The sequence below is a fragment of the Pteropus alecto genome, unplaced genomic scaffold (assembly GCF_000325575.1).
Source record: "Pteropus alecto unplaced genomic scaffold, ASM32557v1 scaffold24, whole genome shotgun sequence".
In the NCBI taxonomy this organism is placed as follows: domain Eukaryota; kingdom Metazoa; phylum Chordata; class Mammalia; order Chiroptera; family Pteropodidae; genus Pteropus; species Pteropus alecto.
Window position 1 is genome coordinate 28,500,273 of NW_006439192.1, and position 11,862 is coordinate 28,512,134.

General features: G+C 32.5%; 1 protein-coding gene across 1 annotated transcript in view; it reads left to right on the plus strand.

Annotated features, from left to right (window-relative positions):
* The window catches only part of FNDC3A (fibronectin type III domain containing 3A), a 181,523-nt gene that overhangs the window by 700 nt on the left and 168,961 nt on the right, over positions 1-11,862 (plus strand). The window lies entirely within an intron of this gene.

An 11,862-nucleotide genomic window follows, 5' to 3' on the forward strand; every position in this document is an offset into this window, starting at 1 on the left:
TGGAAGGAATCGTCGAGCGGCCGCGGCGCCTTCGGCTTTGGCGCCCGGCAGCCGCCGAACTTGAAACGCTTTTCTGAAGAGAGTTTTCCCCGCTCATCTTGGGGTTAAAACCTCGAAAACCCGCCCTTGCGTGTTTGATTCTGTCGCGCTGGTGGCAGTACCTGTCCTTCCCTCTTCTCGGAGGAGTTAACCACCTGTTCAGTCAGGAGGGTGACTCGAGGCTGCAGCCCTCGCCCTATTTTAACAGCCTGAATCTTTGAACTTTTGACAAGGCTGTGAAGGGATTTCATGCATAGGTAAAGAAAAATGAACAAATAATTTAGTCATAAAATCGCGGGTACTGCGGCAGCTGTTTTAATTAATGTAATTGTTCATCGTTCTTTTATTGAACTGTTAGCGTTAAAAGCCTTGGGATATTTTCTTTTTTTGTCGGGGGAGGGGATGTGTAATGGTTGCTGAGGTGCTAAGAATCGTGAATTAGAGATTTTCCTTTTGAAATTTTATTTACGTTCCTTTGGACACCTTCGTGTCTGAGCATCTATTAACTAAGAATAACAGGCTGACAAGATTTTTTTTACAGTATAATCCTTATGTATGTGTTCACTGTGGACTTTTAAAACTGAGCAACATAATTATTTTGCTTCTTAACTGTGGTCTGTGTTTTTAGTTCTTGAAACCAAAGTTGGTGTGTGTTTATTTGTATTATAAGAATGAAATAGCAGTTGAGCTGTTATTATAATATTTTATCACCATGCGCTTACCAGCACTAGTGCTAAACATATGCCACTTACGAGTTAGAGCCATATGTTAGGCAGAAACTAATTGAGTTTTGTGGCTACAGTTTTGTGTTTAGACAAATATTTAGTTTTCATGTATTTGCTAAATCCGTAGTTCTTGCCATTGTGTACGTTTTGTTTAAAACACCTAAAATATTCAAGAAAAATTAGTCATTTTTGATATTTTCTTGGTTGAATACGTTTTTCTCACATGAGATAGAGTACCCACTGAGATGGTGGACTTCAACAGAAAACAGTGATAAAAAGGATTTCTAACCTGTCTTTTGCAGCACAACTTAAAATTTTGCTTTCAGCTTTTTAGCCCACTGATAATTCTTGCCAATACTAATAATACCAGTTAGTGGGAAGAAGGGATGATGACAAGAAAAAAAATCCTGTTATAATTTTTATGAATAATTTCATATTAAAAAACTTAAGCACTACCAGAGTAAATTTTACTATATTTTCTTCTTTCCTTGCATAGATCATCTTTCAGTTTTCTTGTGTAGGTTAACTGAAAATTTTTAATTCCAGGCTGGCTGCCTTTAGCCACCTGTATGCTTCTGAATTAACTCCCTCTTTTTCTCTTTGTCTGAATCCTCAAAATCATTTAACGTTCAGGAAGAATAAACTTCTAGTTAACTCTGGCTTCAATCAAACAGAATTATGAGGGTAATTTGCTTTTCCGAAATTAATGATACAGCTTCGAAAAAAACTGATTCTAGGATTATCTTTTGATGTCATCTGTGTCATCACTTCATAGAAGAGTAATTGAGAGCTGATTTATTTTACCGTGCATTTAATAATTGTTTTGTGAAATTTTTACAGTATAAAGCGTATTTTATTTCTAAATAAAAAATTTCTTCCTCTTCTCTGACAAGCTAGGCATAGGTCAGAACTAAAACACATGTAAAACCCAGAAAAAAAAGAAGGGATGCATGATTAATATTCTCATTGTATTTTGTAGCTTTACTTAGGTGAAGAACATTTAATTTATAATTTATCTGTTTTTAGTTTAGACTCAAGTAATATTTATGCTTCTTTAAAAATATTCGTAGTTTTTTGTTTATACATCCAAAGCTTGTGCACTTTATATTGTGCTCATATTTTTAAAATACTATTTAATGAAGTAACCTAAAGAGTCTATTTTAATGCTTTTGGTGCCTTTTTAATGAAAATGGGTCTAGGTGGTGTCTTTGAGAGTAATTTAGGGATATGCACATGATTTCCAATTTTATTAGCCAGGTAATCAAAAGGTAAATTTTTCTTTTTTTATTCTTGGCAATTTCTAGCAGACTTCAAATAAATTTACAATATTGTAAATCCAAAGATTTAGAATACTGTGCATGTCTATTCCATTGGATCTTTTAGTTCTTCAGTTTATGACATTGCAGAAAAAGAAAAAAATGGCCCGTATGGATATCAGTGTCAAGAGCTACTTGTTAAAAAGAAATGAATGGCCAGTAGTGTTGAAATGTGAATTTTTTTTTACATGTATTATGAGCTTTTATAATTTTTTTCACTTTTTAGTTCTCAGTTTATTTCAGAGTATTTTAGAGGATGGTGAACTGTTAAAGTGGGGATACAGACAAAAGCAGTGTGATGATGTGCTTCCTTCAGTTTACCAGCTAGTTGGTAATACTAGGCTAACACACAGGAAATCATTAGGAAAAAATAAGATGGTATTATTAAATTGTGTGGCGAGGACTGTAATTTAAAGGAAAGCAAGGCCACTAAGGGCTAGAACAATCCTGAGGCATTTGGGGAAAGTCAGACTTGAAGCTTAGGAAAGATTTAGATAGCAAAAGGAAAGACATTCCAAAAAGACTGACAGACAGAGCTGGAAGTAGTAGCAAGGAGACCATTCTGAGAGCATCCAAGGACAAGTATTAGGAGGAAGAAAGAAAGGTTCCTTTGAGATTTTGGCTAAGCTTTAGGGGCACAGTCAAGAGAGAAATAGGCAGGGCTGAACAAGATAGGTTGGCTGTATCATTATGAACCCATCATTGAAAGAACTATATATCTACTTTGACATATTCATAGCTTAAGCTTTATAAAGGATTGCTTACATGTTTTATATGTGTTTGTTTATTATAGCTTAGATCAGGGCTTGGCAGACTTTTTCTGTATTGTGCCAGATAGTAAATATTATAGGCCTCATGGGCCGCTGAGAGTCTCTGTTGAATTTAATTTTTAATTTTTTAATTTTTTTCAATCTTTTAAAAATATAAAAAGCATTCTTGGTTCAAGGGCCAAACAAATAGGCCAGCTTTGGGCAGGATTTGGCCACTGGGCCTAGTTTGACTACTGTCTAATAATTGGCTAGGTAATTGACCATATAGCACATAATGTGAGGCTCCTTATATCATTTTTGTACATGGTTGATGTGTTTTGTTATGACTGTCACTTATATTTTTCTCTATGTTATAGTTAAAATAACATGTAGAAGTAAATAATATTGTAATTGTTATTTTGTGGCCACACTTGTAGCAACAGCCCAGGCTAGGTCTCAGAACTAGGAAGTGAAAGAAGAAAAGCTTTTGAGCCAGGCCGTAGAGCAGTGAAAATCACTACACCGAAGCTGGATTTAGAATTTGTATATGATTATCAACTGTCTGTTCTGGCTTTACATATTTTAAATTGCAACTGGCATTTTAGAAACCTTAGCTCTAGGGTACTGGTGGCCTGTAAGTAACAACAGGGGAGCAGACAGTAGGAAACCTGGTTTTTAAAAGTTTTCTAGGATGGGTAAGTAAAGAGACAAAACAATTGGACATCCCTCAATAACTCCAAGGAGTCACTGTTTATACAGAACAGTTTATTGATATTTACAGTGATAAGCTTGAGTCATCAAGAAAAGATGATATTGTGTGCAGATTAAAGTAGAGAAAAAAGACCTAGAAATCTCTCTTAAAATATTTCCATTAAGATTGTTTAAAGATAAGTTTTGATGATTTAAAGGGCAAGTATCAGTTATTCTGAAAATTGATTTATATAAAATATCTCTTCAAAATTTCTATATTTATAAATGTATATTTCTAAGGCAGTTCTCTTCAGCAAATTGTGTTTCATGTACCATTATCAGGTGAATAGTGCTGTCTCTGGTTATGGTTGTATGAATCAGTTAGGGTTACTCTATTTTATGTTATCCAGAAAGCAAGAATATAGCATAAGAACATTCCTTCATTCAGCAGGCATTAGTAAATACATTCTGTGTATCAGGGATAGTATTAGGTGCTGGAAAAAGTAAAGATGTGTAGGATGGAGAGCTGCTTGGGTGAAATCAGTATTTTTTTTTCCGTTTAAAAGCATAAAACCAATTAAAACCCCAAAACTTAAGTTAACTATATTTTTATTTATACTAGCATTTTCCATACTTTGCAAATGTGTATACTGTCTTAAGTTTTAAGGCAGTACAAACCTTTTGAACTAAATGTTAGCCTTCATAAGTTGCTACCTAATAAAACTTTTTTTTTTTTTTAATTTACAATTCATTGTCCTTACCCCCCACCCTTTTGTCAGTGCTTGAAACAGCTTCATTATTCTAGCTGTTTCCATTTCCTAGATAGATAAAATACCTTGACTGTTAGTTCTAACTTCACTTGTATTAGTCATATGATCTCAGGTTGGTGTTTTCAGTCTTAGGTTCCAAATCCTTAAAATGGAGAATAACATCTATCCTGTTTTCTCCACAAATATATTTTGAGCACAAAAGAAATGTTGGAAAATTTGAAAACATGAAAGTACCATATAAGTGCTTACATTAATACTGCTTATGTTGATTTGTTGAAAGCAACGCTGCCTTTTTGTAGTAAGACCAGAAATCATGAATTCAAGTTGTATCCTCCAAAGTTATGTAAATATGCTTGCAATAAACATTTGGTTTACTCAGAAGTTTTGACTGCTTTCTTGGCATAGAGAATGCATATAGGAGCTTTCTTTCATTCTTATTAACCTTTCAGTGTAGTCCCTATCCAATGCCTCTGTTCTTTTTGCTAGCAATACTAATCAATTCCAAGCAGCTTCAGGTATTCTTTCCAAAATGGGGTTAAAAATATGCAAAAGTGAATTCCTTATGGTTTTCTTTTTTCAAGTAGAAACTATTTCCGTATCTATAGTAATAAGATCCATTCATTGAACTCTGACTGGATTTTGGGCCCTGTAGTTTTAGGCTCTGGTTATTCCTTAAATCTTAAACAGACCTGCCAGATATGTGGTAGCACTCTCGTTTTACAGATGAAACTATTACTTCTGATTGACTTCCATGTCTACCTTCCTCCCTCACTTCTTGAGATCTCTTATGTTCTAGTTGTTAGAAATACAAAATAAGAATGATGTGTACACTTTGAAATAAACCTTGGTGTAAAAGTTATCTAAATTTGATAAATTGTGTTAATCAGCCTCTATTAGAAATGTCTGAAAGGTACTGTTTTCTGTTTTCTTCTTCAGAAGTCACATTTTAAGATATATTTGACCAGGATAATTTTTAAAATTTAGGTGATTTCTTCATTATCTAACTCCCCCGTGTGGGGCATGGAATCTTCCTGCTTGTTTGAGGAGGGTGGTGAGCAGTCTAAGCAGTTACTTAAGTACATTTTAAAGCACAGTTAAGATTTTTCTTTTGCAGAAATAGGTGTCATATATAACAACTACTTTTGAGATTTAACTTCAGTAAGTAATTTCATCTATTTCAAAATCAATTTTTCTTAATATTTGCTTAAATAAAAAGAAAAGTGAAAACATAATTTATAATCACTGATTTCAATGTTTACATTTTCTAGATTTTTTTGTTTGCCATTCTCAATTATAGTTTTGTTAAGACTTGATTTTTTTCCATGTAATATTTTCATTTGCAATATGTGGTTTTTTTCTCACATTTTAGTTAATAGTTTATGAAGTACCTTTTTTGTTTCTTTCATAAGTGTTAGGACCAGCTATTTCTGATACTTCAGATTAGTAGGTAAACTGTTATTCCTCAAGTTTCATAGTATGCTAACAATTTTATTTGTTTTTTAATCTGTTACTTGAACTTTACTATTACTGGCCTAATGTGGTAAAGTAGCCTTTGGATAAAATGAAGGCGTAACTGTCTTCCTAATCCATTTTGCAGACTGCTTCCAGGCAAATATTTAAAAAAATATGAATTTATTCAAATCATCGCTTAATTTTAGAAATTAAAATCACATGACAATTTCAGCTGCATCAATTGTCTTCAGTCTCTATTTCAGAGTCTATACTCTGTTGATATCCTGTGACTATATCCATTTCCCACCACTTTCCAACTTTGTAGTATAAAGAGCATATATTTTACGTTAGATGTATATAGGTTTATTTGTTGATTTTTTTCCCCTTATTGGCTGTATGTAAATATGAGCGTGTTACTTTACCTCCGTGAATCTTAGTTTCTTCACTTTAGAGAGGGGTAATAATAGGATCTGGCCTTAGAATTGGCTGATATGTGTGGGTCAGAGAAAGCCTTTTCAGGTGAGACAGCAAACTTAGGTGTCATGAAAAAAAGCAAGCAATAGATTGGGATTAACTATTTGACATGTAATAGACAAAGTTAATATTCAAAGTATACAAAGTGTGCCTACAAATCAGTGTTGAAAAGACAGCCTGGTGGAAAATGAGAAAAAATGTAAGCAACAAATTTATAAAAGTAGAAATCTAGCCAATAAAATATTGAAGAGATACTCAACCACACCAGTAATCTCAGAAGTTACAATTAAAACATCAATAAGCTTTGATTTTTAAAAAATCTTTACTGATAAAAATTGGCAGAATTTGGATAACTTTACATTAGTAAGTGTCAAAATGGAAAGTAGGCACTCAAACTATTGAAGTGTGTATAATTAGCTTCATCTTTTTAGGAGAAAATTTTGGCAGTATCTTTAATTTTTAGAAGTGCATACTTCTGAACCAGAAGTTTCATTTCTATATGTCCATAATACAGAAATACTATGATAGGTTCATAGAGACTGTTGCGTGGTTATTCCTTGCAGAGGAGTTAATGTATGAAGAAAAATGGAAGCTTTTACAGTATAATATTAGGCAGCCATGAAAAAGAATGAAGTAGATACAAATGTGCTTCTTTAGGAAAATCTTAAGATATTTTACATGAAAAAGCAAGACATTTTGCCAGTACTTATGATTTCATTTATGTAATAACCACTGTCAGAATATCTCATATACCAAGTAAGTACAGAGAAGTTGTACTTACTTGGGTAGCTGTAGAAGTGGAAGTTGGATTTGGAGGCAGGAGGCAGAGTTAAAAATGATGTCTGTCTGTATGTTTTTAAGTACTGTATAAAACATATAACTTTTGTGATGTAACAAAAATAATAAAACATGAGAGGGTTTATATTGGTGATTATGATTAGCCCTTGTTAGAACTGTACCTGCTAGTTGGACAGCCTTGATTTATGTCTCTTTTCTCTGGGTAATTTTTAATAACCCTTCCTTTTACTTGCAGAAGAAGCTTCCCAATTGGTGTCTGAAATCATTGGTGCTTTTTAAAATAGCAATTTCAGTATAGTATTGTGTCTAAAGCTATGTTATAGTGAGTTAAAGAAGTGAGAATTACAGACTAGTGATTCTCAACCTTTATAACCATACCTGCCCTCCAAGACAATTCTAGTGTACTTTATTTTCTGAATTTCTGATATCAAAGTGATTTTCTTCTTCAAGTATAAAACATATACCTGGATATTAGTATATCCATATACCTGGATATTTTGGTCCCCTCTTTTAATATTAGAACCTAATATTTTAAGAAAGTTATTGGTACATTTCAGGAGAAACGTCAGCAGCTTAAGATGAAGACAAAGTAAATAGGAAGATTTTTTTAAAACTACGATGACGGAATATGAGCATGTTTAGGCAGTTTTTAACCCAGGCATAGTTGTAGATTTATAAACAAAGAATTCGATTACCTCGGAAATGAGAACATTAACTACTGAGTTCTACAAACAAATCTTTTTTTCTCATGGAAAATACAGAAATGTTTCTTGGTTTTCTTATGATAAAATTCTCTATTTGGAAGGAGTTAATGAAGGAAAAATGTTAAATATGGAGAAGTTATAGTAACCAGTAGGAATTCAAATCCTTCTGTTGTGAACCTAGATGCTAATGTGATGAATTAAATGGTCAAGAACTTTTAAACAATTATGACTGTAATTACAGTCAAAATTACAGTGTCAAAACACATTGGATGAGGTTAATGGCATGTTAGACATTGCTGAAGAAAGGACTGGTGGACATGAAGACATAGCAATAGAAACTATCCACAATGAAACAGAGAAAAGAGTATTGTTTAAAAAGATGAACTGAAAAAATATTTGAAGAAATAATGGCCAATTTTTTCCAAATTTGATAAAAACTATAAACCGAGAAACGTTAAGCGTAGGAAAGATGAATAAAAATGGCACCAAGGAACATCATAATCAAATTGCTTAAAATTAGTGATAAAAAAGAAAACAACCTTAAAAGCAACCAAAGAAAAACAGAACAAAGGTAAAGGTAACATTTCTCATCAGGAACAATATATAATCTAGACAATAATGGAGCAGTATCTTTAAAACAAACTGTCAACCTAGGATTCTTTACCCAGCAAAAGTATCTTTCAAAAAACAAAGGCAAAATGAAGACTCTTCAAACATACAAAAGCTGAAAGAATTCATTACCTTTGGTCGTTTACTAATAGGCATGTTAGATGGAGTCCTTCAAGCAGAAGGAAAATTAAACCATATGTATACCTAGACCTACAGAAAAGAATGAGGAGCATTGAAAATGGTGATGGCATGGGTAAATAAGAGTTTAATATCTTTAAAAGACAGTTGACTTTTACGTAAAAATAATGAGTGTAGAGTTTATAACATGTAAAAGTAAAATATAATAGCACAAGGAAGGAGAGAAATTGCAGGTGTATTATAAGGTCCTTATACTTACACCTGAAGTAGTGTAAGTTAAACTTATACTGTTTATATGGTGATGTTAGACTGTGAACAGTTAAAGTATGTTAAGTTAAAGATGCGTATTATAAACCCTAAAGCAGCCTCTAAAGTAACAAAACAGAATTATAGTTTGTAAGCAACAAGGGAAGTAAAATGATATAATAAGGAATAATCCAGAACAAAACAGAAAAAGAAGAAAAAGGGAATGCAGAATACATGGGACAAATAGAAAACAAATAGTAGAATGGTAGAGTTAAACCCAACCATATCAATAATCACGTTACATACTGATGGTCTAAACACTGTAATTAAAGGCAGAGATCATATCAGTAATCACGTTACATACTGATGGTCTAAACACTATCAATAATCACGTTACATACTGATGGTCTAAACACTATAATTAAAGGCAGAGATCATTGGATTAGATTTTTGTTTTTAAATCAAGACCCAAGTATATCACATCTGTAAGAAGCCCACTTTAAATATAAAAACATATGTTACAAGATTGGAAAAGTTACACTATGCTAACACTATCCCCCCAAAAAGCTGGAGTGACTATGTTAGATCAGAAGTTTGATTTAAGTACAGACTATTGCTAAAGATAAAGAGAGACATTTTATGGTAATAAAGGAATTAATTCATCAAGGGAACATAGTCCTAAATTTTCATGCATGTAATGAAAGGTTCAGATTACATGATGGAACTGCAAAAAAAAAAATATGCTATTTTAGCAGAGACTCCGATACCCCTCTCTCAAAAATTGATAGAACAAGTAGAATGTAAAACCTAAAACTATAAAATTTTATGTAGAAAACAGAAAATTTTTGTGACCTTGGACTAGGCAAAGATCTCTTTAGATACAGTACCAAAACACCATAAAATAACAAATTGATAAGTTGGACTTCATCATAATTAAAACTTCTATTTCACAAAGGACATTGGTGAGAGAATGCAAATACAGGCCACAGACTAGGAGAAAAATCTCTTTTTTTTTTTTTTTAAATGCCTACAGCACCTGGACTTCCTAGGTAGTCCCCCATCCAAGTACTAACCAGGCCCAATCCTGCTTAGCTTCCAAGATCAGACATTGGACTTGTTCAGGGTGGCATGGCCCATGGACCGTGGCTCCACTGGGATGTGAACCCAGGACCTTCTGCATGTAAAGCAGATGTGCTAACTGCTGCACTATGGAATCACATCTGAGATAATCTTTGTAAACCACTTAACTTGACAGAGAACTGGTATCCTGAATATATAAAGCACTATCAAAACTGAGTAATAAGAAAACAAAACAACCTTGTAACAAAAAGGGCCAAAATATTGAACAGATACTTAACTAAAAAGCTATAGAGTGGCAAATAAGTCCATGAAAACATGTAGAACATCATTAGTTATAAAAATGCAAAGGCTAGGATTATAAATAGGAAAATTTGGGGCGGGAAATGATAGGTAGGTTCATTATCTTGATTATAGTAATGATTTCATGAGTGTATGCATGTGTCAAAATTTATCAAGTATGTGCACTTTAAATGTCATTTGTTATATGTTAATTATATCTCAAAGCTATTTTTAAAATTTAGAACAGTCGCCATGTTGTATGTGTTTATACATGTTTGTTTAATATCCCAATAACATTTGAAAGTTCCTTTTTTTTTTTTTTCACCCTGTAAGAAATAGCAGTTTCAATCTAAGAGGAAGTTGATTTGGCTCAATTTATTTGGTTGAAATATCCAAAGGCAATATCATAAGGCCTCATTAAACTTGATTATTTTACAAACTTTTTTTTCTCCTTAAGGAAACTATTTTTATCTATTTCTAGTTGAACAAGAATGTATTCATATCTAGGATGGGGCCTTCAAGAATGAAGTATACCTTACACTGTTATCAACTCGACATCTTCATTATCACTTAATACTTAGGTACAAGTTAGTTTTACATCTGTATGTTCATGGTATTAGCCAGCATCATCTTAACTTGGCAACTTATTAGGAATGTGTTATTGGGCCCTACCCCATAACTGTTGAATTAGAAGCTCTAGATGTGGAGTCCAACAATCTGTTTTTATAAGCTCTAGAGTGATTCTGATACATGCCAACATTTGAAAACCACAGTCTTAGAGCAACAGTGAGAGTTTAAATACTTAGATACTGGTAATGGTAGAACTCGTTTCAAGAAATCTCACATGATGGCATACTTAAGATTTGTGCATTTAATCACATATGAATTTTGCCTTCAAAAAAGATAATAAATATTTAATAATAGTTAATGAGAGATGACCTAAAGTGTTTATACTGAAGTAGGAACTTTGCAGACAGTTTATACTGTCTGCAACTTTGAAATGCAGTTTTTTAAAAGATGGATAGAGGAATGCATGTGATAAAGGAAATGTTAATTTTAGAATTTAAATGGCAAGTGTATGGTATACACTGTTTATTATTTCAGCTTTCTCATAGATTTGAAACTTTTCATGATAAAATAAAAATTTCTTACATGACTCCTTTTTAAGTTTTTGTGCAAGAGAAATGTGCTCAGATATGCACTTAGACAAAATAATTGTAGGTGGTTATAAAATTTTAGTATCTTAACAGTAATGGGTAAGTATAGAAGACTATGTTTCAATACATTCATACTGCATTTATTTACTGTAGTAATTGGCTACTTGAGATTTTTCTAGTCAAATGATTTTATGGGAAAATATTTCCCAAGTATTTCTGACTCGAAATGCAATACTGGAGGACCGCTTCTTTTTTTTTTTTTATTGTAATACTCTTAGTTGCACTTTTTTTTTGTACTAAATCTTGTACAAGTATTCCTTTTATAGTTCCAATGACCAAAGAAATAGAAATGAGGAAAGAACAAGAAGCCTGAATTATGAATCATAAGTCTTTTGAATGATCAAGAGTTTTATTTTTTCCTGTATTATCAGTCGTTTAAAATTGATAGCACTATCCTTACTATCCTTTTCCTGTTTTACTCTCTGTACAAGTACAAATTTCTTTTATAAATTAAAAAAAAGCACAATCGTCCTTTAATATCCTAATGAAAGTTTAAGATGAACTAAAATAATGCATTTAATTGCATATATTTTAACAGTCAAGTTTCTGGAGTACAGTTAAGATCAAACAGGATAA